At 43.7% G+C, this 26,047-nt stretch overlaps 1 long non-coding RNA gene and 1 pseudogene across 3 annotated transcripts in view; both read left to right on the forward strand.

Moving 5' to 3' along the window:
• The window catches only part of LOC109491386, a 48,278-nt gene that overhangs the window by 1,798 nt on the left and 20,433 nt on the right, over positions 1–26,047 (forward strand). The window lies entirely within an intron of this gene.
• Positions 22,927–24,975, forward strand: LOC109499518 (annotated as a pseudogene).

The following is a 26,047-nucleotide window of genomic DNA, read 5'->3' on the forward strand; positions in this document are numbered from 1 at the left end:
CAGAGGAGGGGTGGGGGTGAGGTGGGAGCAGAGGATCCAGAGCGGGCTCTGCGCTGACAGCAGAGAGCCCAGTGTGGGGCTCGAACTCATGAACCGTGAGATCATGACCTGAGCCGAAGTCGGACACTGAATCGACTGAGCCTCCTGGCACCCCTCTTTTTCACTTATTAGAATATGGCTACCTGAAAACAATGTAATTACGGATGTAGCTCATGTTATATTTCAGTGAGATGCGGCCGCTCTAAAATAACATATGCCATTCCCCCTGAATCCTCTTAGTAGCCCTGTCACATAGATGCTTTCCACTCCCTTCTTCACAAGACGGAGAGGCTAAGTTACATGCCAACCTCTCAGACCTGTAGGCAGTGACAGACTGAGACTTCAGACCTTCTGACTGAAAGTCCACATGTAGAAAGAGAGGTTCTGAAAATACTCCTCTCTCCAGAGACAGAAGATCCTCCAGCCACTAAGCTACTGAGAATGTCTACAAAATGTCTGCTTTCATACTGTTTCTGAGGACGCACTCAGAGAAAACGCATTTGTAGAGATCTGGAAAAAAGTTACAAGTGGTTGCAGTTTAATCAGAATTTTTCTATAGGCATCCAAATATACTGTAGTTTTATCTGCAGTAAGGAAACCTTGGGTATTGATAGGATTAATTTTATGCAGTAATAATGGATCCTGTAAAATCCATCAGTTTATTGCAGTGTTACATTATACAACTTTAAACAAAATCATAGATATTTTTCTGTGATCTTTCTTTTAGCCACTTCTAGCTAAGCACAAACTCCATTGCTGTGCATTATAGAGCTGTTTGTTTGTATCTTGCCCAAGAACATTTATAATCAGATTGTGAAAAGAGAAGAAAGAAAGAAACACAGTAATGTACTGTAATAGAAAAACAAAACCAAGTCATTTAACGTGGAATAATGACAGATTAAAATGCTAATGAAAATCAAGAGGACCAACTGAGATGGCATGTACCTTTTTACAATTTATCATTTATTAAGGCTAAGCTAAATTCCCAAGTTATTTTTTTTTTAAAGTTTACTTTTATTTTGAGAGGGACAGAGATAGCACAAGTGGTGGAGGGGCAGAGAGAGAGAGGAGAGACAGCATCCCAAGCAGGCTCCGTGCTGCCAGCCCAGAACCTGTAGAGCCCGCAGAGCCTGATGCCGGGCTGGAACTCACGACAAGTGAGATCACAACTCTAGCGGAAACCAAGAGTCACATGCTTTACGGACTAAGCCACCCGGGCACCCAAGGTTTTTAGCCAGAGTTCAGACATTGCCTACTATATGATAATTTTTATTTTTCTGAAAACTGCCCTGGGGTAACAAATAGCAATTCATTGCATTCTCTTCAAAAAGCGCTGAATCATATTCAAATAGTAGTTGAATTTACATTTTAGGTTACCTGAGACATGCACAAAGGTGAAAAACAAAGCAGGAAAAAAGTCCAGATTCAAACAATGTATCAGAATTAGGGGTTTTATTATTTTTTATTTTTCTAAATAGGCTCTACGCCCAGTGTGGGGCTTGAATTCCTGACCTTGAGATCAAGAGTAGCACGTTCTACCAGCTGAGCCAGCCATGCGCCCTGGGGTTTTTATTTTTAAGGTAACATTTTAATAATCGATGATATGAGACATATACTAATGTTAATGATACATCAGCTTTAAGGTAAAAGGCAGTAAACAGGCGGTTAGAAGGTACCAAGTAAATGAAAAATAAAACACATAGTGAATACAATCCTTAAACCTTGTAGTTAAGCCATTATATGTAATTTTTTGTTTTCATTGTATTTGTATTGTATTTATTTTTAATTTTTTATTTATTTTTCTCAAAGTGTATTTTATAAAGTTCATTTTATTTCAGTAATCGCTGCACCCAGTGCGAGGCTCAAACACAGACCCTGAGATCAAGGGTTGAATCTGTTCCTACTGAGCCAGTCAGGCGCCCCAGTGTATTTGTATTTTAAAGAAATGTTTACAATTTTTTTTTAATGTTTATTTATTTGAGAGAGACAGACAGACAGAGTGTGAGCAGGGGAGGGGCAGAGAGAGAGGGAGACACAGAATCCAAAGCAGGCTCCAGGCTCCGAGCTGTCAGCACAGAGCCTGACGTGCGTCTTGAACCCACAGACCACGAGATCATGACCTGAGCCGAAGTTGGACACCCAACCCACTGAGCCACCCAGGTGCCCCCACCCTCTCATTTTAACTTGATTACCTCTGTAAAGACCCTGTCTTCAAATAAGGTCACATTGTGAGGTACAGGGAGTTAGGACTTCAGCCTGTGGATTTGGGGAGGAAGGAAGGGGACACAATTCAAACCATTGCTGAAAGCTTTTCAGCTTTCCCGTTCTGCCCTCCTCAGCCGCTTGCACCTCACCTCAGAGTGGGAGCAGCCGGCATACACTCCTGGGCTGATCAGACAGGTACCTAAGCCATCCTGCCATTTGTGTGACCTTTCCTTCTTATGGTCATTTCATTTCAACTTTTTTCTATTAAGAGCAGAGCTAGGCAGTTCCTGCATTTTAAAAGGGCCCCCGTGTGACTCTTGATCTCAGGATCCTGAGTTTGAGCCCCATGTTGGGAATAGAATTACTTTAAAAAAAAAAAAAAAAAAGTTTAAAAGGGCACTCAAGGAGAAAAACCTTTTTTTTTCCTACTTTCTTTTTTTCTTTTTTAACTTATTTTATTTTTAATTTTTTTTTTAATTTACATCCAAATTCGTTAGTTTATAGTGCAACAATGATTTCAGGAGTAGATTCCTTAGTGCCCCTGACCCATTTAGCCCATGCCCCCTCCCACAACCCCTCCAGTAACCCTCAGTTTATTCTCCATATTTATGAGTCTCTTCTGTTTTGTCCCCCTCCCAGTGTTTATATTATTTTTGTTTCCCTTCCCTTATGTTCATCTGTTTTGTTTCTTAAAGTCCTCATATGAGTGAAGTCATATGGTTTTTTGTCTTTCTCTAATTTCACTTAGCATAGTACCCTCCAGTTCCATCCACCTAGTTGCAAATGGCAAGATTTCATTCTTTTTGATTGCCGAGTAAGACTCCGTTGTATATATACATACATACATGTGGTATATATACCACATCTTTATCCATTCATCCATCGATGGACATTTGGGCTCTTTCCATACTTTGGCTATTGTTGCTAGTGCTGCTATAAACATGGGGGTGCATGTGTCCCTTCCAAACAGCACACCTGTATCCCTTGAATAAATGCCCAGTAGTGCAATTGCTGGGTTGTAGAGTAGTTCTGTTTTTAGTTTTTTGAGGAACCTCCATGCTGCTTTCCAGAGTGGCTGCACAAGCTTGCATTCCCAGGAAAAAACGTTTTCTTTGGAAATCTGTTCATCTTAAAAAAAAAAAAAAAAAGAAAATCTGTTCATCTTGTTCCTAATGAAAATAATACATTTTTAAGTTTATTTTTTAACGATCTCTGTACCCAATGTGGAGCTCAAACTCATGATCCTGAGATCACAAGTCCCATGCCCTTCCAACTGAGCCAGTCAGGGGCCCCAAAAAGAATAATTTTTGAGTGATTTCTGATATATGAAGCCCAGAATTTAAGATTTTGATATTATACATCACCAATCTCAGGAGGTTCTGTCCTCTATGGTAATATGTTTATGAACACACAACATGTGTTCCAGTAACAAATTCGTTAGAAAATTTTTGGTAAATGTAGAAATAATACAGGAGATACAGGATTGTATCCGTGGACATTAGGAAACAGCGGGAGGATCATGAAAGATGAATGAAAATATTAGCATATATTAAAAAAAACAATGAAAATCTTGAGATAGAGGAAAAGTTTAAGACTAGCTGAAAGGGGGGTGCCTGAGTGGCTCAGTTGGTTGAGTGTCTGACTTCTGATTCTGCTCAGGTCATGATCCCAGGATTGTGGGATCACCCCCCGCGTTGGCTCTGTGCTGGGCGTGGATCCTGGGTTCTCTTTCTCCCACTCTCTCTCAGCTACATGCGTGTGCTCTCCCCAGCTGCACACATGTGCTCTCTCCTCTCTCTAAAAATTAATTAATTAATTAATTAATTAATTAATTAATTAAAAAATAAAAAAGATTAGCTGAAAGGAAAGTGGTCAGACTTGGGTTCAGGAAAGGGAAGGAGGCCTTCTGCGTACATGGCTTCCATGGAGGAAGTCCAGGAGGAAGCTTGGTCAATTAACCATGTTACATTTTCCGGTCTCAGTAGCTCTTGGGAATAGGTTTCCAGCAGCCAGTAAGAGAACAATTCTAATCCACCTCTTGGGAGAAATTATATCTCTTATTATAAGTTTCAGTTTAGCAGAATATCTCAGGTTATGTATCTCATAAAAGTGGTTAGCTTAGGAAAAAGGGGGATGTCCCTGGGGGAGACTGTCTCTCCAGGATCCTGCTGTTCATGTGATGCAGCTTCAGTGACTGTCTCTGTGTCCCTGTGAGGGCTCCTTCCGGTATTCACAAATATAACAAGATCACTAAAGATCACCACGCTTAAAGGTTGGAGGTGAAATGGCCACAAAAGAGCTTAGAATGGACCTTCTGATTGAGCCAGGGAAATGTTCTTTAGTCACTGAGCACTAAGCCTGTCCGTTACTTCTTGTCTGCGAAGTAGGATGAAAACAGAGATGCTTCTCAGGAAAATGAGACTAGGTGACCAGCACAGAAAATGAGACAGAGTATTGAGTGATTCCAGAGTATTGGAAAACACAAGCTCTAAAGAGTAGTTGAGGCCAAGGAGGCTTTTCAAGGGTCAAGAAAATGTTCTTGACTGTGGTGGTGGTTACAAGACTGTATATAATTAACCAAAACTCATAAAGTGTACACTTAAAATAGGTGAATTCTGAATGTAAATTATATTGCAATAAAGCTAGAAAAAAAAAACTAAGGTAATACAGGCAGGACCCCAGGAGAGACCGCCGGGGTGCTGAGATTACAGATAGAACCCCCTCCTTCCTAGAAGGTTAGAGCCCCTTGTTAGCCACCCTATGTCTGTGCTACAGCAAGTGACAAACCAGAGGAAACAGAGCTTAGCTAAGGAAAACCTCAGGTGGCCCAGAGCCTGAGAAAAGTCAACAAAGATAGCATCAGAGCTCTTGAAGTGAATGAAAGGCATCCTTAAAGCTATTTTATTTTATTTTATTTTATTTTATTTTATTTTATTTTATTTTATTTTATTTTATTTTCTTATGTTATTTTTAAAGGCATATAATTTTAATCCTATCTTAATATTTGTGTCTATAAAATATTTTATGAAACGTTGTGTCTTCACTTCAGCCCGATGTGGGGCTCAAACTCAAGAACTTCGAGATCATGACCTGAGCTGAAGCCGGATGCTCAACCAACTGAGCTACCCAGGTGCCCCCGAATAACTTGTTTTAAATCAGATTGTGCTTCCAGTGTCCCTAGAGTGGAGTTTATTACAGTATTTCATACCCAAGAGACCAGGTCCAAATTGCTCAGAGGCTGCCAGGAAGTCAGAGGTCCTTATCCTGGGGCTCCTGGGGGGCTGTCGGTTAAGTGTCCAACTCCTGATCTCAGCTCAGGTCATGGTCTCACAGTTTATGAGTTCTAGCCCTGCACTGATGATGCGGAGCCTGTTTGGGATTCTGTCTCTCCTTCTGTCTGTTCCTCCCCAGCTTGTGTGTGTGTGTGCTCACTCTCTCTCCCTCATATAAATAAATAAACTTAAAAAAAGTTTTTAAGGGGGCGCCTGGGTGGCGCAGTCGGTTAAGCGTCCGACTTCAGCCAGGTCACGATCTCGCGCTCCGTGAGTTCGAGCCCCGCGTCAGGCTCTGGGCTGATGGCTCGGAGCCTGGAGCCTGTTTCCGATTCTGTGTCTCCCTCTCTCTCTGCCCCTCCCCCGTTCATGCTCTGTCTCTCTCTGTCCCAAAAATAAATAAAAACGTTAAAAAAAAAAAAATTAAAAAAAAAAAAAAGTTTTTAAGAACTAAGAAATCTGAACACTATATATTTTACAATGTTAAGATATTAAGGTGTGCCTTAATATATATAAGATATACCTAATGTTAAGATATTAGGTATAATAGTATTGTGGTTTTTATCATAATGGTTTTTATTTGTAAATGGTATTTATAGATTAATGGTATGTCTGATATTTGCTTTGACATAATCAATGTAGGAAGGAGAGGTAAAGATATAAATCAGGCTTTTTTTTTTTTTTTTTTTACATTTATTTCTGAGAGAGAGAGACAGAGCACGAGCAGGGGAAGGGTGGAGCAAGGGAGACAGAGAATCCGAAGCAGGCTCCAGGCTCTGAGCTGTCAGCACAGAGCCCCATGCGGGGCTCTAATGCAAGAACTGCAAGACCATGAGCTGAGCCGAAGTCACACGCTTAACCTGCTGAGCAACCCAGGTGCCCCTTAAATCAGGCTTTCTTCACATGGATGCTACTGACATTTGGGGCCAGATAACTCTTTGTCGTGGGGGCTGTCCTGTGTAGCATCTCTGGTCTCTACCCTCTAGCCGCCAGGAGCTCTCCTCAGTTGTGAGGAACAAAAGGGCAGACATTGAGGGGCACCTCGCCGGCTCAGTGGGTGGAGCATGTGACTCTTAGTCTTGCGGTTGTGAGTTCAAGCCCCACAATGGGTGCAGAGATTACTTAAAAAATCTTACAAAAAAAATGCAGACATTGACAAATATCCCTCTGGGGAAAATCACCCATAGTTGAGAGCCATTGGTATAAATAAAACAATATTGGCCTTGTGCTGGTAACTGCCAAGATTAGCATATATGAATACATGAGAATTTATTCTTCTGTCACCTCTGTTTTTTATATATTTTTTTAATTTATTCATATTGTGAGAGACAGAGACAGTGCGAGTGGGGAAGAGGCAGAGAGAGGGAGACACAGAATCCGAAGCAGGCTTCAGGCTCTGAGCTTGTTAGCACAGAGCCCAATGTGGAGCTTGAACTCATGAGCTGCAAGATCATGACCTGAGCTGAAGTCGGATGCTTAACTGACTGAACCGCCTAGGAGCCCTAGTCCCCTCTGTTTTTATATGTGTTTGAAACTTTAAATAATAAATTTTTTTAAAATAGTAACTTAAAAGTGATTAAATGAGGAGTGAGGAGGTGGAGATACTGGAAAATATTTGGCCATAAAAACCTTGGCAACCACGAACTTTTACACCATTTTTTGACAAACCATTCTATGTAGTAAAAGTGTAAGCACAGCTAAGAGATGTGAGCTAGTGAAATATATTACCAGTGGAGGTCCACAATTTATTACTCCAGTGATGTTAAAAATTATAAGTATAATATATATGCTTCTATATAGTTAGCTGCCTAGGTCCACTCTTGGTGCAGAATCAAAAGACAGAGGATGATATGGATGGTGGCCTGTGGGCTGTGTGGGGGCCTTTAGGTATGCTTTGTTTAGCCTACATAGTAGTGGTCTACACATTGTCTTAAAAAACTGAATTTATTGTCAACATCTTAAAAATCAGATGATTTCCATAAGCAGAGACAGAGGACAAATGACAAGCTAAGAGAAAATGTATGCAATGTATTTCACAGATAAAGGCCTCATTTCCCTATTTTATAAAGAGCTGTAAAAACATTGAAGGGGAAAAAGCCACCAACTCAATGGGAAAATGGGCAAAAGACAGGAGCAGAGAGTTCAAGGAAGAAGATATACAGATGGTTCTTATATGTATGAAACAACACTCAACTTCACTTATAATCAGAGATAGGCAAATTAGAGCACTGAGAAACTATTCTCACCTTGCAGATTAGCAAATATCCAAAAGCTTGACAAGTGTACTTCTTCTGGTAAGCAGAATTCTAAAACACTCCCCCTACTAATATCTGATCTCTGGAGTTATTCCCTGGAATAAGTTATAGTAAATGAAAAAAAGGCAGTTGGATTTTATGAATGTAATTAAGGTCCCAGTGAGTTGGTTTTAAATTAATCAAAAGGGATATTATCCTGGTGGCCCTGACTTACCAGTAGGGTGCCCTTCAACAGAGGACTTAGACCTTCCTGACGGCAGAGACCTTCTCCTCCTGGCCTTGAAGAAGTGAGCCACCATGAGTTTTACAGCCCCAGAGAAGTGAATTCTGCCAACAACCTGAATGGGCTCATAGTAAGAGTCTTCCCCAGTGGAGCCTCCAGATGAGAGCACAGCCTGACCATCACTTCATTTACAGCCTTGTAAACAGACCCTGGGCACAGGGCCCAGCTCGCAGACTGCTGACACACAGAAACTATGAGACGATGAATGTGTTTGATCTTAAGCTATTACGAGCGTGACGACACAATACTAATAGAACATTCTAGGTGAGGCTGGAAGAAACAAGCTCTCTCATACATGGCTAATGCGAGTGCAGAAGGTCAAAACCCCGTAGAAGTTGGCTCTACGTGCCGGTGCATTTCTACAGTGTCTATGTGCATGCTGACTTTGGACCTAGTAATTCTACTTCTGGGGATTTACTCTGAAGGTATGCCACTGTAAATTTAAAATAGCTTGTGTTTAGCCCTTTTTTGCTACATCATTATTTATAATGCCAAGGTGTCAGAAACAAGCTAAATTGCATATCCATAGGAGGTGGGTAGAATAAATTATAGTTTATCTATATACAGTGTAGTACTATGAAGCCCAGAAAGAATTAGGGAGATCTCTGAAATGGAGAATTCCAGGGTGCCTGGGTGCCTGGATGGCTCAGTCAGTTAAGCATCCGACTCTTGGTTTCGGCTCAGGTCATGATGTCACGGTTAATGAGTTCAAGCCCCACATCAGGCTCTGTGCTGACAGCGTAGAGCCTACTAGGGATTCTTGTCTCTCCCGTCCCTCTCACTGCCCTCCCCTGCTTGTGTTCTCGCTCTCTCTCTCTCTCAAAACAAATTTAAAAACTTAAAAAAAAAGAAGATTTGAAATAGAGAATTCCCAGGATATATCATTAAATTCAAAGAGTAGAATGAGAGAGTATATATATAGCATTCTGCCTTTAGTGAAGAAAGCAACGAGAATCTATGTCTGTACCTATATTTTCAGGCTGAAACAGAAAGTACTGAAAATGGAAAATGGTTACTTCATGGGAGTGGGGAATGGGATAGGAGTGAGGCTTTTGAGTGAATACTTTTTTACTTTTGAACTATGTGAATGTTTCACAAATGCAGTAAAGAAAAACTGTATTAATGATACAGATTTTGAAGTATTTAGAGTTTATTCTGAAATGCTTCAAAAACAAAATACATGCATGGATATGGGGATATTTAGATGGATGTGGTAAAGCAAATATAGTAAAAGGCTAATGGTAGAATCCAGGTAGTGGGTGTATAGATGTTCACTGTAAAACTTTTTCAGCCTTAACTGTTTGAAAATTTTATAATAACGTTGGAAGAAATTAAATGAAAATACATGAACAAAAGCAAACCCTAAAGCAATCCTGTGTATTAAGTTGGTAATGTAACCACACAGAGAAAAGAACTAAGTCAAATACATTTTGAACAGAGTATCTTGTACACTCTTAGTGGAAGGTATTTTAAGGACAAAAAGCTTCAAAGAAATCTTGAAAACCTTTCCTTATTAGAAATTTCCATTAACTTCATGATAAGCAGTCAGTCAAATCCCCTAGGTTACAATAAATACCAGGCCAACAGAATTCTTCCTGAAATAGCCTGTTTAGATTCAGTTTCAGAATGTTAATAACGTTATTCACAATAATTTACCAAGTATTCATGGCATACAGTTCCAGGAAGAATGTTTTATTATCCACTAGGTGGCAATACTATTCTAACTAAAAGCAGAACTTGAATTTGAAAGACTCCTGCATCTGACAAGCTGTATACTGTATTGGTTTTCTCACCTTTTGAGCAAACTGTACTTTCAGTAATATCTCTGCGAAGTAGTGTTCTTCAGAATTTTAGTGACAAAGAAAAATAGATCCTATTTCCAAATTCAGAATCACTGGATTGGTAGGGACCTCCAGAATAGCCCTCCTACTCTATCATCTTTCCTCTGCCCAAGAAATAGGACATTTCTCAAAGTTCTGTTCCAACGATTAGCATAAAGTCAAGTGGTTCATTCATTCATTTTTCCATTCATTCTTCGAAGAGCAAACAGTTTCTGGGCAATTACCATCCACCAGGCATTGCACTGGGTGTTGTGGATGTGACGGTGCATGCAGGCACAGCCCCGCTGCTCTCGATGAGCTTAGTGTCTATTTCCCTGGCAAGATGGGAGAGTTGGCAGGCTCCTGGTTCTGCTCTTCGCAGCTCAAGCAGAGGAAAGATCTTACAACCGAAAGAAAGGGAGGCACCAGTGACGAAGAATAGACAAGTAATCGTTAGGAGTAGGTGGAGGGTGTGTGAGGCACACAGGACAGCACGAGCCCAGCCAGTCTTAAGAGTAGTCAGGGAATGGGGCGCCTGGGTGGCTCAGTCGGTTGAGCGTCCGACTTCAGCTCAGGTCACGATCTCGCGGTCCATGAGTTCGAGCCCCGCGTCGGGCTCTGGGCTGATGGCTCAGAGCCTGGAGCCTGCTTCCGATTCTGTGTCTCCCTCTCTCTCTGCCCCTCCCCCCGTTCATGCTCTGTCTCTCTCTGTCTCAAAAATAAACAAATGTAAAAAAATATATAATAAAAAAAAAAAAGAGTAGTCAGGGAAGACGTCCCAGGTGAAGTGGCATTTTAAACTAAGACCTAAAGATGAGTTGAAGCTAGACAGGCAGGGCAGGGAGAAGGGAAGGACTATGTAGGTTCAAAAGTTGGAGGGGGAGAAATAGCGTCTTATTCTCACCTGTATCCCCAACACAGTGTCTAGCTCATAGTCGACTTAGATTAAACACCACCCTCACTCTAAATGCTGTCACACAGTGTGACCTTAGACTTCTCCACTTCTTTGATCTAGGTGTCCTCACTCTGACGGTGAGTGAGATCACTCGGGGACACTGTGGAGCTGGAGATAAGAGGGCTCAGGATCTAAGGCTGAGGACCTCTGATAGGAAAGAGACAGGCAGAGAAAAGAGAGCTAGCAAGGAAGGCTGGGAAGCAGCAGCCCAAGCGGCAGAAGGGACCAGGCGAGCGTGGCATCTTGGAGGCGAGCATTTAAGAGCTAAGCATTGATTAATTGTCAAAAGTCAAGTGATTTAAGAAATAGCTGGGGCACCTGGCTGGCTCAGTCGGTTGAGCATCCGACTTCGGCTCAGGTCACGATCTCGCAGTCCGTGAGTTCGAGCCCCGCGTCGGGCTCTGGGCTGATGGCTCAGAGCCTGGAGCCTGCTTCTGATTCTGTGTCTCCCCTGTCTCTCTGCCCCTCCCCCGTTCATGCTGTGTCTCTCTCTGTCCCAAAAATAAATAAACGTTAAAAAAAATTAAAAAAAAAAAAAACGAAACAGCTAGGGCACCTGGCTGGCTCAGTCTCTGGAGTGTGCAACTCTTGATCTCAGGGTTGTGGGTTCGAGGCCCACTTTGGGTATAGATACTACTTAAAAAAAATAAATGAAATAAAATATTTAAAAAATAATAAGAGGGACGCCTGGTGGCTCAGTCGGATAAGTGTCCAACTTCGGCTCAGGTCATGATCTCACGGTTCATGCGTTCGAGCCCCACGTCGGGCTCTGTGCTGACAGCTCAGGGCCTGGAGTCTGCTTCAGATTCTCTGTCTCCCTCTGTCTGCCCCTCCCCCACTCATGCTCTGTCTGTCTCTCAAAAATAATTCAAACAAAATTTTTTTAAATAATAAATACTCAAAAGTGAGCATTAATTGATAAGTTGCTTTTAGACTGGGTAAGAGAAGGTTCTGTGACCAGATGGGTGCAGTGGTTACACCACTGTGGGTTGAAGATAGAGTCTAGCAAATGAACCCGTCAGACCAGCAAGTACAGGAAACTAAAGGGATCTGGCAGGGGATGGAAGACAAGGTGAGAAAGTGCTTGAGCACATTCAGATGCTGCTAGAAGGAGCCAGGAGGGGGCTCAGGAAAAACAGCCTTCGAAGCCAGTGTGGCTGCTGGGAGGGCTGGAGAGCCTGGGGACTAACGCAGTGATCTGGAGGAGGGGTGCCCAGGGGTGTTCTGAGCTCATTAAACACCCAGAGGGGATTTCTAAAAGACCTTTTTTGGAGGAATTTTGAGTTAGCAGCACAAAGAGTGGTGCATTTGTTACCATTCCTGAGTATACTTTGACACATCTTTATCATCCAAAGTCCAAAGTTTGTTTACCTTACAGTTTACTCCTGGTTACAGGTTTGCACCAACGTGTTTGCACAAATGTGTCCTGACGTGTCTACATCATGTGATACAGCATATTCTCACTGCCCTGAAAACCTCTGTGCTGTACCTGCTCATCCCGCCCTTTCCCCAGACCCTGGCAACCACTGATCCTTTTTTTTTTTTTTTACTTTATTTATTTTGAGAGAGAGAGAGCAAACGCATGATTGGGGGAGGGGCAGAGTGAGGGAGAGAGAATCCCAAGCAGGCTCCGCACTGTCAGCACAGAGCCTGACTCGGGGCTCAATCTCACGAACCGTGAGATCATGACCTGAGCCGAAATCAAGAGTTGATGCTTAACTGACTGAGGTGCCCCAGCAACCCCTGTCTCCACAGTTTTCCCTTTTCCAGTTTTGCCATGACGTATAGTTGGATTTAAACAGTATGTAACCGGGGCGCCTGGGTGGCTCCGTCGGTTAAGCATCCGACTTCAGCTCAGGTCATGATCTCACAGTCTGTGAGCCCTGCGTCGGGCTCTGTGCTGACAGCTCAGAGCCTGGAGCCTGCTTTGGATTCTGTGTCTCCCTCTCTCTCTGACCCTCCCCCATTCATGCTCTGTCTCAAAAATAAATAAACATTAAAAATAAATAAATAAACAAACAAACAGTATGTAACCTTTTCAGACTGGCTTCTTTCACTAACATGCTTTTAAGGTTCACTGCATGTCTCTTTATGACTCTTCTCAGTCCTGAATAATATTCCATTGTCTGGATGTACCAGGTCGTTTAGAGTGTATTATTTTTGGCAAACATTATTTTCAGGAATCATGAAATGAAACAAATAGTAAAATGACCACAAAGTAAATGCAGAGAGTGAAAATTTTTTGTTTTGAAATTTAGACATATGTGAGTAAAAAAAAAAAAACTTTTTCTGATTAAAAAAAAATTAAAGTGCACAAAAAGGGGGCAAACTGCATTAATACTTTAGTATTAGGTGTAAGATACAATTTAGGGAAAATTGCTAAATCGTACCACTGATTGGATATAATCTTGAGTCACTCTCCATTTTTAAACAATTAAAAAAAAGGAAATGTCAACTTTTAAAGATTTTACTCAAATTCAGTAAAATGTTTCAAGTATGAACTAGAATTTGTCCTTACCACACAAACATATCCTACTTCTCCATTTGCTGTGTTTGACAGTTTTGAACTTTAAACACATAAACATTCCGGGGATGAGGGGTGGGTCACAAAATATAATGACAGAATGGAAGTGACTCGAGTTCTATTTCTCCATCTATAATCACTGTGCTGTCATTTTTTTTTCAATCTAGTTTTAATGTTTGTTTATTTTGAGAGAGAGAGAGAGAGAACGAGGAGGGGAGGGGCAGAGAGAGACACACACACACACAGGATCTGAAGCAGGCTCCAGGCTCTGAGTTGTCAGCACAGAGCCGAATGCGGGGCTGTAACTCAAGAAGCGGGAGATCGTGACCTGAGCTGAAGTCGGATGTTCAACCAACAACTAAGCCACGCAGGCAGCCCTCAATCTAGTGTTTAAAAGCAAAGATAGGGGCGCCTGGGTGGCGCAGTCGGTTAAGCGTCCGACTTCAGCCAGGTCACGATCTCGTGGTCCGTGAGTTCGAGCCCCGCGTCAGGCTCTGGGCTGATGGCTCAGAGCCTGGGGCCTGTTTCCGATTCTGTGTCTCCCTCTCTCTCTGCCCCTCCCCCGTTCATGCTCTGTCTCTCTCTGTCCCAAAAATAAATAAACGTTGGAAAAAAAAAAAAGCAAAGATATAGTACCCCCAGGAACTGGAGACAGGAATCGTATCCAAAATGAACTACAGTGATTCCATGGGATCTGTACTCTCCAAGCCACTGTGCGTGGCTGAGGCTGTGTTTGCTGGACGCCAGCCCTACACCTGGGAGGTCTCTGAACCACCTGCATGTAGAGCACAATGTTTATTAAAGGAACAATGCAAAGTGCGCATTTCAAGTTTACACGTATGTTAAGAGAGCCCAACGATAACTGCTAAGTTGTTTAGAACTGGCCAGCAAAAGATTGTTTTCAGGAAGGAGTATTTTATCTGACATTGTTTGGAATTTTCAGCCCATGGTGATGGTTAGAAGACCAGCAATGCAGTTTGTTTTCATTTATTTTTTGTTTGTTATTACTGTTTTTTATTTTAGAGAGAGAGCAGGGAAGAGGGGTGAGAGAGAGAGAGAAAGCATCCCGAGTAGTTTCCACACCCAGCACAGAGCCGGACAAAGGGCTCAATGTCACCACCCTGCGATCACGACCTGAGTTGAAATCTAGAGTCAGATGCTCACCCGACTGATCCACCCAGGTGCGCCTACACAGTTTGTTTTTAAATCACTACGCACACAGCCCTGGTGCCTGTGCCTGGGTTGACTGCCCCACCGCGTCCCCCTAGGTCAGCCGCAAAGATGTGCTTCCCGGTGGCAGAAGGAAAGGCCAAAATGAAGCTGAGCAAAGGCAGGTTTGCTGCTGAGGCAGGGGTGGTAGGGGCAAGACCCCCTTAGAGATAGGCAAACCGAGGCAGGGCCGCAGCTGTGGTGGGCGGTGCATTTATTAAGGCTCCCGTACGTTGCAAGAAAGACACACATGGAATTACATTGCAGGGAGGTGCGGGGCCCGGGAATGGTGTAGGAGCCCCCCCTGCGGCTGACCAGTCACTCTGGTACAAAAAAGGAGGCAAGTAATGCATTAATAGGCAACAGGCCTCTGAGAACTGAATGGAGAACGTGAGTTTTTATTTTAAGTTCTCTCTACCGGCCAACGTGGGGCTCGAACTCACAACCCTGAGATCAAGAGTCACATGTCCCGCTGACTGAAACAGCCAGGCGTCCCCAACAACCTGAGTTTTTGAGGTTCTTCTGAGCACACCCAAGCATTTGCAGGCACTGGAAGACAGTGCCTGATGGGTGGGTCTGCCTGTCTTCCCCAGAACAGGCATCCCCATTGGGAAGAGAGCCACCGTACCCTCCTCTTTGAGGGGAGGCTCTCCCCTGCCCTGGCCGCCTTGCAGCCATTCCCCAGGTAGCAGGGTTGGTGTCTGGCAGATAGCACAAACCCCAAATGTTTTACATAGAAAGCTTCTATTGGGGATTACTCTCCTCAGAAGGGCCTGTGGGCCAAGATCTAATCGCCCGGTGGAATGCTCTTAGGCTCAGTAGAAACAGAAGAAACAGCTGCTGTGCAGAAAGAACAGAAAGGAAACCGAGGACTCAGGACCCACTGGTGGCTGGAGACCACTTTGGCCAAAGCTTAGAGTAACTTCTGTTGACTTCAGTGGGGGCAGGAAGGCAGATTGTTAACTGTTGTCTATATCCAGGGCTGGGAAACTTTCTTCTGGAAGGGGCCAGGTAATAAGTATTTTAGTCTTTCTTTACTGCATACTGTTTTTACCCCCCTCTTAAAACAATGCAAACCATGGGGCGCCTGAGTGGCTCAGCTGGTTAAGCATCCAACTTCGGCTCAGGTCATGATCTCACGGTTTGTGAGTTCAAGCCCCACGTCAGGCTCTGGGCTGACAGCTCAGAGCCTGGAACCCGCTTCAGACTCTTGTTTCTCCCTCTGTCTGCCCCTCCGCTGTTTGCACTCTGTCTCTCACATGGTCTCAAAAATAAAAACATTAAAAAATAAATAAATAAACAAACAAACAAACAATACAAACCATTCTCAGTTCTCAAGCAGGAGAAAAACTGGCCATGGGCCGGATTTGGCCTGAAGACCATGTTTTGCTGACTTTACTCTAGATAGTTGACCCATTCTTAAACTGAAGAGAAATCACAGGGAGCCAGTCTATCAGAGATAGAGCGAAGTGACTCTACCATCCCAAGAAAGGAGACTTTCTTGCAAAAGACTTGATAAATAATTTGGAACTGGGTGCATGTAAGAGTCACTTTGTTCCTACTGGAGTGAAAAGAGAAGAGTGTTGTGGTGAGAGAGCTAGGGTACGACTGATGGGCGGCCACTGCCCTCAGCGGAAAGCAGAAGTAGGGGAAGTGACAGGGTCTGCCCCGAGTTACAGGTTTGCTAATGCAACTTTTTTCCGTGTGGGGGATTTATGGGGTAGATATGAAATAGATTTGTGGGAAATGGACCGAAAAAGGACTTCAATGAAAAGAAGCACTGTCTATCCCCAGCTATGTTTATTTTGGATGTGAGTCTCCAAAGTGTGTAAGAAAACGGGAAAACCCAGCTCCAGACAAAACTGTCCATATCTGTGATAGTGGGAAAGGGAAAGGGACATTCTCAGGAGCTCAGGACTTTAAAAGGTATATACAAAAGATAAAAGGGGGAGTACCTCCCTTGGAACGAACGCAGTATCAGCCAAAACTGACACATGGTGTTCGGAAACCTAGAACAAGCAGAGTTACATCCTCCCCCTTAGAAGTCGAAGGCTTGGTGAGAAGAGGCCCTGGGATTGGGTGCACTCAACTATCAGGGCTGGGTCAGCACTGGCTGCGTAACTTGGGGGCTCCAGTGCAGGATGAAATGTGAGAGTCTCGGTGCTAAAAACAACAACAATAACGACAGAAGTTGCTAAAAATTTCAAGATGCTAAGAGCAGGATAAAAACCAAGCTCAGGGCTGCTCTGAGCAAACCATTCAGGTAGATGCACACTCATGAGACAGTTCTTGCCGGAGGACGCAGGACTGTTGAACCTTCCCTGTGTAACCCGCCCTGCTTCCGTTAAGGTTCTCAAAGGGAGATGTCAAATACAGTGTATGGGACGCGCTAGCAGGTTCCCCTTCGTTTTGCGGTGGGTTCCTGTAGCCGCCTTTGTGGCTCTCTGGTGCACTGGGCTGCAGGACACAACTGAGGCCCAGCACCCAGATCTTTCTGCCAAGCAGGAACTGAGAATGCCTGAGGGTTTAAAGTGTGAATGGAGAAGAGAAAAACAGCAAATGTCTGGCCTGCCTAGAGGGCGGCAGATAAGCCAGGAGAAGTAGCAGGGTGCCCTGTGGTGACCTCTCCCACAAGCAGACACCCCAGTCCCTGTCCCAGATGTTCTTCTAAGAAGGCAACTGGATGGAGGGGACTAAAGGCAGACTTTCTCCAGCTCCCCCGGCGCCCCTCACCGATGAGAGGAAAGGGGCTTTTAAAAGTATATTTGGATTTAAAAAGAAACAGGAGAGCAGTATTCTCCGCTGCTTTGATGGAATTTGATGGCATAAATGCCAAGAGATCCCAAAAAGCAAGGAAAACAGCCGATTATTTTTCTTCACCTCCTTCGTAAAGCGATGGTTATGGTCATCCGAGAAGTTTTAACAAAGGGAAGAAGAGTGTCTAAGAGAGTCAGGTAATAATGCAGGTGTTTAAAATGAATCCAAGTGTCTAGAACTGTACAAAATAGGATAATGTAGGAAATTGCACATGTGCTCTGAGTCTTTGTAATTAGTCTTTGAGTAATCATAGGACACAGGAGAAACCAAACAACTGGGCAAAGAAAAAAAAAATCAAATTTTGGGGGGAAAAAAATAAAAAGAAAGTTTAATCCTCAAAATCGGGACTAGTAAATTTGAAATTTAAATTGTTGGTAAAATTGTGAGCAAACAGCACTAGAGAGTCGAGTGTAAGAATGAGATAGCAATAGAAGCCCACACGTGTTGTCTAAACAAGTCCTTTCAGGGGCGCCTGGGTGGCTCAGTCAGTTAAGTGTCCAACTTCGGCTCAGGTCGTGATCTTGTGGTCCGTGAGTTCGAGTCCCGCGTCGGGCTCTGTGCTGACAGCTCGGAGCCTGGAGCCTGCTTCGGATTCGGTGTTTCCCTCTCTGGCCCTCCCCCGTTCATGCTGTGTCTCCCTCTGTCTCAAAAATAAATAAATGTTAAAAAAATTTTTTTTTTAAATAAACCAGTCCTTTCAATCCAGACTCTCTTAACAAAAGGGGGTGGGGATGGGAGTACAGTTATAATAGTAAATCAATGGAATAAAAGCAGTAATTCCAGCAAGATGATGAACAAGACCTAGCGTGTTGTCCTTGGGGACAAGAGGAAGAAATGGTGACAGGTGAATCCGCAGCCTAAACCGTACATGCTGTGCAGATGAATTAATGTGTCAGAGTCCGCTTGTCCAGGGGGTGTCTCATAGGGTCTGTCCGTCGTTGCCCCGTTGAGGAGCTTTGTCAGTAACCTACATGTTGGCACAGAAGGTGTACTTACCAGGTTTAAAGATCATCCGAAAACTAGAAGGGAGACATAGTGCCTTCGCTACAGGTTCATGTCTACGTAGGCTGGAAGCTCAATTCCAAACCGGCAGGTTGACATTTTTAACTAGAATACACGTGAAGAGAATTTTTAGCTTTAAAAAAACAAAAACAAAAAAAACCCAAGATTTTTGGGGGCGCCTGGGTGGCTTAGTTGGTTAAGCATCAGACTTGATTTTGGCTTAGGTCGTGATCCCAGGTCACAAGATCAAGCCCCCCCGTCGGGTTCGGTACTGAGCATGGAGCCTGCTTGGGATTCTCTCCCTCTCTCTCCCTCTGCACCGCCACCCCCCCCATGCTCACATGCTCTCTCTCAATAAGTTAAAAAAAAAAAGGACTTTTGTTGGGGCGCTTGGCTGGCTGAGTCAGTGGTGCACACAACTCTTGAGCTCAGGGTTGTGATTTCAAGTCCCACATTGGATCCAAAGATTACTTAAAAATAAGATCTTAAAAAAGAATTGTATTAAAAAATGAGAGTGTTAGTACTACTCACTTAATAGAGTTCTTTTGAACATTCAGAGATCGTACTTATAAAACATTTAGATCAGTGCTCTATAAATGTTACCTGTTCCTGTTCAGTTCTGGGCATTTTGTGTATGTTGGCATATGTATATGTATGACTTTTTATCACATATGTTTATTGAAAAGTATACATGTATTAAAATATTAAAACAGGACCTTTCATCTTTCTGTACAAATGGGCACAATGTTCTGTACTTTGGTTTTTTCCCGTCACAGACTGTGTATCTTGGAGATCTTTCCATATAAGCACATGTAGATCTACTCCATTCTTCTTCTTTTCTTTTTTTTTTTTTTAAAGAAACACATTCTTTGGGGCACCTGGGTGGCTCAGTTGGTTAAGCGTGCAACTTCAGGTCAGGTCATGATCTCACAGTCCGTGAGTTCAAGCCCGGCGTCAGGCTCTGTGCTGACAGCTCAGAGCCTGGAGCCTGCTTCAGAGTCTGTGTCTCCCTCTCACTCTGCCTCTTCCCTGCTCATGCTCTGTCTCTCTCTGTCTCAAAAATAAATAATAAAAACATTTAAAAAAATTTTTTTTAGTAAAGAAACACATTTTTTAAAAATATTTATTTATTTTTGACTGCTTTGGGGGAGGGACAGAGAGAGAGAGGCAATTAGAGAATCCCAAGCAGGCTCTGCACTGTCAGTGCAGAGCCCGATGTGGGGGCTTGAACTCACAAACCATAAGATCATGACCTGAGCTGAAGTCGGACACTTACCCCACTGAGCCACCCAGACGCCCTACTCCATTCTTTTTTAAGCTGTGTAGTATTTCATTGTGTAGACGTACCATAATGTATTTGCCTTGTCATTTAGGTTGTATTCGGTCTTTTGTTTTTACGGACGATGCTGCCATGGATTTCCTTAGAACTCCAACACTGGAGTCAGAGTGACTGCGTTTGGGTCCCAGTATTGTCACTTGCTAACTCTGTGGTCCCGGCTTAGCATTACTCCACTTTAATTTCCTTAAGTGTAAAATGTCAGTACTAATCGTGCAGAACTCAGAGGGGTTCTTGTGAGGATTAAATGTAAAATGCCTTGCTTGGTCCCTCATACCTAACAAGTAAGCTCTCAACAAATACAAAATACTCCTATTTTTTATTTTCCAACTTTATTTACATTTGAGTTTTTCTGTAGGGTGAATACTTAGGGGTCAGATTGCGAGATCCTAAGGTGTACATCTAAAGCGGGTAGCCAGTGTTAACTTGTCTCCGCATCGGGTAGTCATGTTTGCCCCTCTAGGTGACCAAACGCTACCTTCCTGCACCCTTGTGCCCTTGGGGGCTGACCTCTGTAAAACCGTATCAGATCACATCTCTACCCACCAACTGCCAGTCAGCTTCCCTGTGAGAAATACAGGCAGCAAGACGGGGTGGGAGGTAGGAGCCCCGGGCCTCTGGGTGGCTGTGGCTACACCCCTTTTCCAGAAGCCACTTGGGTGGCTCCACCCTCCTCCGTATCCACTCCCTCCACGGTTCAGTGAGAGCCCCCTCCCCCTGCTGGCTGTGCCTGGTGGTTGCCACTTCCTGTGGCGGCTTGTCCCTGAGCGCTTCACCAACCCTTGTAGGCCTCCTCAGCCCTGGGCACGTCTATAAATAATCCTCTTATCAGACTTCCTTCAGTAAACCCTGTTAGCATGCCATCTGGCTGGCACACCAACCAATTTACATGCCCTCCGATAAGCTAGGAGAATACTTGTTTGACAGTACTTGTTTTGGCAATACTCTCGTGTCAAATATTTTTTGGGATTTTCCCTAAAATTGTCCCTTAACTTGTTTATTTTTTCTGAGCACCAGTGCTGTCATTTATCTTTTATTACAGACATTGTTTACTGTTGAACTTCAATTTCTTTCTTTTTTTAAAAATTTTTTTAACATTTGTTCATTTTTGAGAGACAGAGACAGAGCATGAGCAGGGGAGGGGCAGAGAGAGAGAGAGGGAGACACAGAATCCGAAGCAGGCTCCAGGCTCTGAGCTGTCAGCACAGAGCCCGACACAGGGCTTGAACTCATGAACCCTGAGATCATGACCTGAGCCGAAGTCGGATGCTTAACTGACGGAGCCACGCAAGTGCCCTTCTTTCTTTTCTTTTCTTTTCTTTTCTTTTCTTTTCTTTTCTTTTCTTTTCTTTTCTTTTCTTTTCTTTTCTTTTCTTTTTAAGATTTTATTTTTTTAAGTAATGTCTACACCCAACGTGGGGCTTGAACTCAGGACCTGAGATCAGGAGTCACACGCTCCACCAACCGAGCCAGCCGGGCACCCCTGAATTTCAATTTCTTAAAGGCCTTTGCATAAGTGTTGTCTTACTATACTTCAGACTGCTGTAGCAAAATAGAGTGGGCAGCTTATAAAGAGTAGAAATGGATTTCTCAGAGACCTGCTGTGTGGGAAGCCCAAGATCGAGGGGCAGGCAGAGTCAGCCTCTGGTGAGAATCTGCTTCTTAATTCATGCGCGTCCTCTCATGATTGGAAGGGGCAAGGGAGCTCTCTGGGGCCCTTTGTGGGTTTTTTTTTTTTTTCAAGTTTATTCACTTATTTTGACAGCACGAGTGGGATAGAGGTAGAGAGAGAGAGAGAGAGACAGAGAGAGAGAGAAGGGAGAGAGAATCCCAAGCAGGCTCCACACTGTCAGCACACAGAGCCCAGTGTGGGGCTTGAACTCACAAACCTCAAGATGACCTGAGCTGAGATCAAGAGTCTGATGCTTAATGGACTGAACCACCTGTGGTTTTTTGTTTTGTTTTGTTTTGTTTTTCAATAAGCTGGGGTGCCTGGTTGGCTCAGTCAGAAGATCATGTGACTCTTGATCTCAGGGTCATGAGTTCAGGTCCCATGTTGGGTGTAGAGATTACTTAAATAAACTTTACCAAAAAAAGTACATATATATTTTTCAAAAGTAAGTTCTACGCCCAATGCAGGGCTCCAACTCATGACCCTGAGAGTCACATGCTCTACCAGCTGAGCCAGCCAGGCTGTCTGGGGTCCTTTTTGTTATAAGGGTGCTAATGCCATTCATAAGGGCTCTACCTCATAACCTAGTCACCTCCCAAAGGTCTCACCTCCACATAACATCACTTTGGGAGTATGTGTCAACATATGAATGGGGGGGGGGGCGCGATGCAAACATTCAGTCCATAGCAAATGTAGATATTTATTTCTTCAGTATTAGTTCAATCTTTACAAGGCCAATTAAGAGTAGAAAATAATTTAGGGGAGGGGCGCCTAGGTGGCTCAGTCGATTGAGCGTCCGACTTCAGCTCAGGTCGTGATCTCACACTCCAGGAGTTCAAGCCCCGCGTCCGGCTCTGTGCAGACAGCTCAGAGCCTGGAGCCTGTTTCCAATTCTGTGTCTCCCTCTCTCTCTGCCCCTCCCTTGCTCATGCTCTGTCTCTCTCACTCTCAAAAATGAATAAATGTTAAAAAATTAAAAAAAAAAATTTAGGGGCACCTGGATGGCTCAGTCGGTGAAGCATCCAACTCTTTTTTTTTTTTTTAATAAAATTTTTTTTAATGTTGGGGCGCCTGAGTGGCTCAGTCGGTTAAGCGTCCAACTTCGGCTTAGGTCATGATCTCGTGGTCCGTGAGTTTGAGCCCCACGTCAGGCTCTGTGCTGACGGCTCAGAGCCTGGAGCCTGTTTCAGATTCTGTGTCTCCCTCTCTCTCTGACCCTCCCCCGTTCATGCTCTGTCTCTCTCTGTCTCAAAAATTAAACGTTAAAAAAAATTTTTTTTTTAACGTTTGTTTATATTTTAGAGAGAGAGAGTGAGCAAGCAGTAGAGTGGCAGAGAGAGAGGGAGACAGAATCCAAAGCAGGCTCCAGGCTCTGAGCTGTCAGCACAGAGCCCGACATGGGGCTCTAGCCCATGAGCTGTGAGATCATGACCTGAGCCAAAGTCAGAAGCTTAACTGACTGAGCCACCCAGGCGCCCCAAGCATCCAACTCTTAATTTTGGCTCAGGTCATGATCTCACGGTTTATGGGATCAAGCCCCACATAAGCCTGCTTGGGACTCTCTCTCTCACTGCCCCTCCCCCACGAGCATGTGCATTTTCCCTCAAAAATAAATAAAATAAGAAAATTCAACCAAAATTATATTAAGAATTATTGGAAACTTCATACTCCAAAATACAGGCTATTAAGGAACCACCATAAATTTTGTTAGGTGTGATGATGACTGTTGGCACATTACAAAAATGTCTCTCTAGATTTACTTTAAAATGTTCGGAAGAATGTTCTCTCCTATCAGCACAGAGCCCGCTTCGGATCCTCTGTCTCCTTCTCTGTCTGCCCTTACCCCACTTGTGTGTGCGTGCGGGCTCTCTCTCTCAAAAATAAAAAATAAACATAAAATAAAATGAAATACTTCAGAAGAAGAAAAAACAGAGTGAGGGGAATACATGGAACAAGCCTGGGAGATGTTGGTAATTGTTGAAAGTGGATGATGAGTAGGTGGTATTTCACCACACACATATTCTTTTCTATGCCCGTTCATTACCTCCACTGTTGTGTTTACTTGAAAAGTTCAAGATAAAAAAAAAAAAACAATGGCAACAACGAACAAAAAGACAACTAAAAAATAGAAGTAGGGAGAGGGTGACTAGCAAGATGCACCGGCAAGGCCCTCTCGCCTGCCCCAGCCTGGCCCCCAGCACCCGCCAGGTCACTCGTGCCCAGCCCAGCCACGAGCAGGCGCTCCTCGTCCTCAAGCACAGGAAGCAGTGGCTGTGCACGCTCTGCCTGCCCTGCCGTGAAGACCCACAACAGCAAACCATCGGAGATTTTCCGGTTGCCACGCAAGGAAGATGAAAACGTTTGCAGTTTCCTAGAAGGAGGATCATTACTTAGAGGCTCTAACAAACTGACGTATGGACGTGACACACAGCCTTCTGTTTTGTCTTCCATGTGGATTCTTCGGAGAGTGAAGTTGGCATTTGAAATGTAATTTGGTATTCTTGGAGACATTAGACAAGTATTTTTGAAAGTGTCTGAACCGGATTTCATCCTCCCTGTAGACAAGGTCGATGGTATGCTTGCAGAAACAGGGATGCGGCGAACGGTATTGGAGACCAACATGAATGAGATTGTTCCCTTCGTTGATGCACAAAAACACCCGAAGACAACCCTGACGAAGCGAGCATCGCTGGAGCTCCAACCTGTGCTGTATCAGCTGTAAAGAACGTGAATCTTCCTGCAATCCCAAGACATACTGACATTGATAGCATACGTGTAAACGTGGCAAGGCTGCCTTCTTTTCGGTAAATGATTCGCAAGGCTAAAAAAACAAAATTGGGCTCTTCCCCGGTAAAATCCAGAGGGAAACGGCATTTAATGTTACATGCAGTTGCTCACCACAAATAGGGGAGAGTCTTGGATTTAAGTCAAAGTACCGTATAGAAGTGTATAACATTGACAAGTTCCTGCGTGATTTTTTTGTCTTTCCTAATCTGCATTCCTGCGTCCGCTGAAGGCCTGTCTCTACATACCGGCTGCTACGGTATTCAAAAAGCATCTTACATATTCTTTAATTACGTACAACCCAAATGTTGGTGTTTTGAATGGATTACAAGTGCAGCATTCTCTAATTCCTTCTACTATTTGTCATGGTTGTTATTTAAAGAACCAAGTATATGTTGCATGAAAACAGTATGACCTTTTTCTCTTGGCTTAAATAAGCACCAAAGTAACTGGGGGGAAAAAATTCAAGTGGAACAGTTTCAGTTGGGCCGTACCTCTCTATGATCTACATTCCCTTAGGTATGACAACGAACATTTAAGCATAACTTTTCAATTTCATTTATTTATTTAGGTAGGCTCTGCACCCAATGTAGGGCTTGAACTCACAACCCCAAGATCAAGAGTCGCACACTCACTGAGCCAGGCAGGTGCTCTTAACCATAACTTTTCCATTGTGATTTTATGTTCACATCATATTTGGATATCCCCCGATATATTTTTTTTTTTTACATTTATTCATTTTTCAGAGACAGAGCACAAGCAGGGGAGGGGCAGAGAGAGAGAGGGAGACACAGAATCCGAAGCAGGATCCAGGCTCCAAGTTGTCAGCACAGAGCCCGACGTGGGGCTCGAACTCACAAACCGCAAGATCATGACCTGAGCCGAAGTCGGAAGCTTAATCCACTGAGCCACCCAGGCGCCCCACCCCCAATATTTTTAAAAGAAAAACTTCAAACATACATGCAGATTTCTCACATCCTTTTTATTTTGAAAAATTTCATACATCTGTGCAGATCAACAGAACAATACTATGAAAGTCTGTGTGCCCACTATCTAGATTCAACAACTTGAAAGTATTCATGACCCTTTTGCTCCTTCTGTTGCTCCCTCCTCCTCCTGAGTTTTTCAGTGTCCCTGCTCAGAATCCCCCAACAGCTCCCCTTTCTGCTTGGCCCTTGAATGTGGTTGTTCTAAAACAGCTCCAGCTCCGTCCTTTATCTTGAATTAAGAACTAGAGCGTTGTGTCCCTCGTGAAAGGCCTGTCAGTCATCAGAAGATGGAGAGAAATTGCTTGGTGTAGGAGAGCCCGTGAGGATGTCTGCTTCCTGAACTACTTCCTGCTCCTTCCTTTTGATCTTCCCAGTTGCAGATCTTCTGGCCTTTGCATGTTTACTGTAAACTATACCCTGAAGCTATTCCCAGGAAGGCATGCAGGGGACAGATTTGGTGGAGATTAACGCAGACTAAATATCGTCTTTCTGGGGCGCCTGGGTGGCTCAGTCGGCTGACCATCCGGCTTTGGCTCAGATAGCGAGTTCAAGCCCCTCATTGGGCTTTGCGCTGACAGCGCTGAGCCAGGTTCGGATCCTGTGTTCCCCTCTCTCTGCCCCTCCCCTGCTTGCGCTCTTATCTCTCAAAAATAAATAAACATTTAAAAAATATGTCATCTTTCTCAGTTATAAAATTGTGGGATGTCACTATCCCCCCCTCCCCCATCCCCACAGATAATTTAAAAGTTGACGATTACACACCCCATTAACAGGTTAAATACACACAGTACACATTGATTTCTGGTCTCAAGGCTTCACAGAGCCTCGAAAAGACTGCATCTAACCCTTTTAGTGTCGAAAGGGCAAAGGGAAAAGTTTGTTCAA

Source organism: Felis catus, chromosome B2, assembly GCF_018350175.1.
Source record: "Felis catus isolate Fca126 chromosome B2, F.catus_Fca126_mat1.0, whole genome shotgun sequence".
Classification (NCBI taxonomy): Eukaryota; Metazoa; Chordata; class Mammalia; order Carnivora; family Felidae; genus Felis; species Felis catus.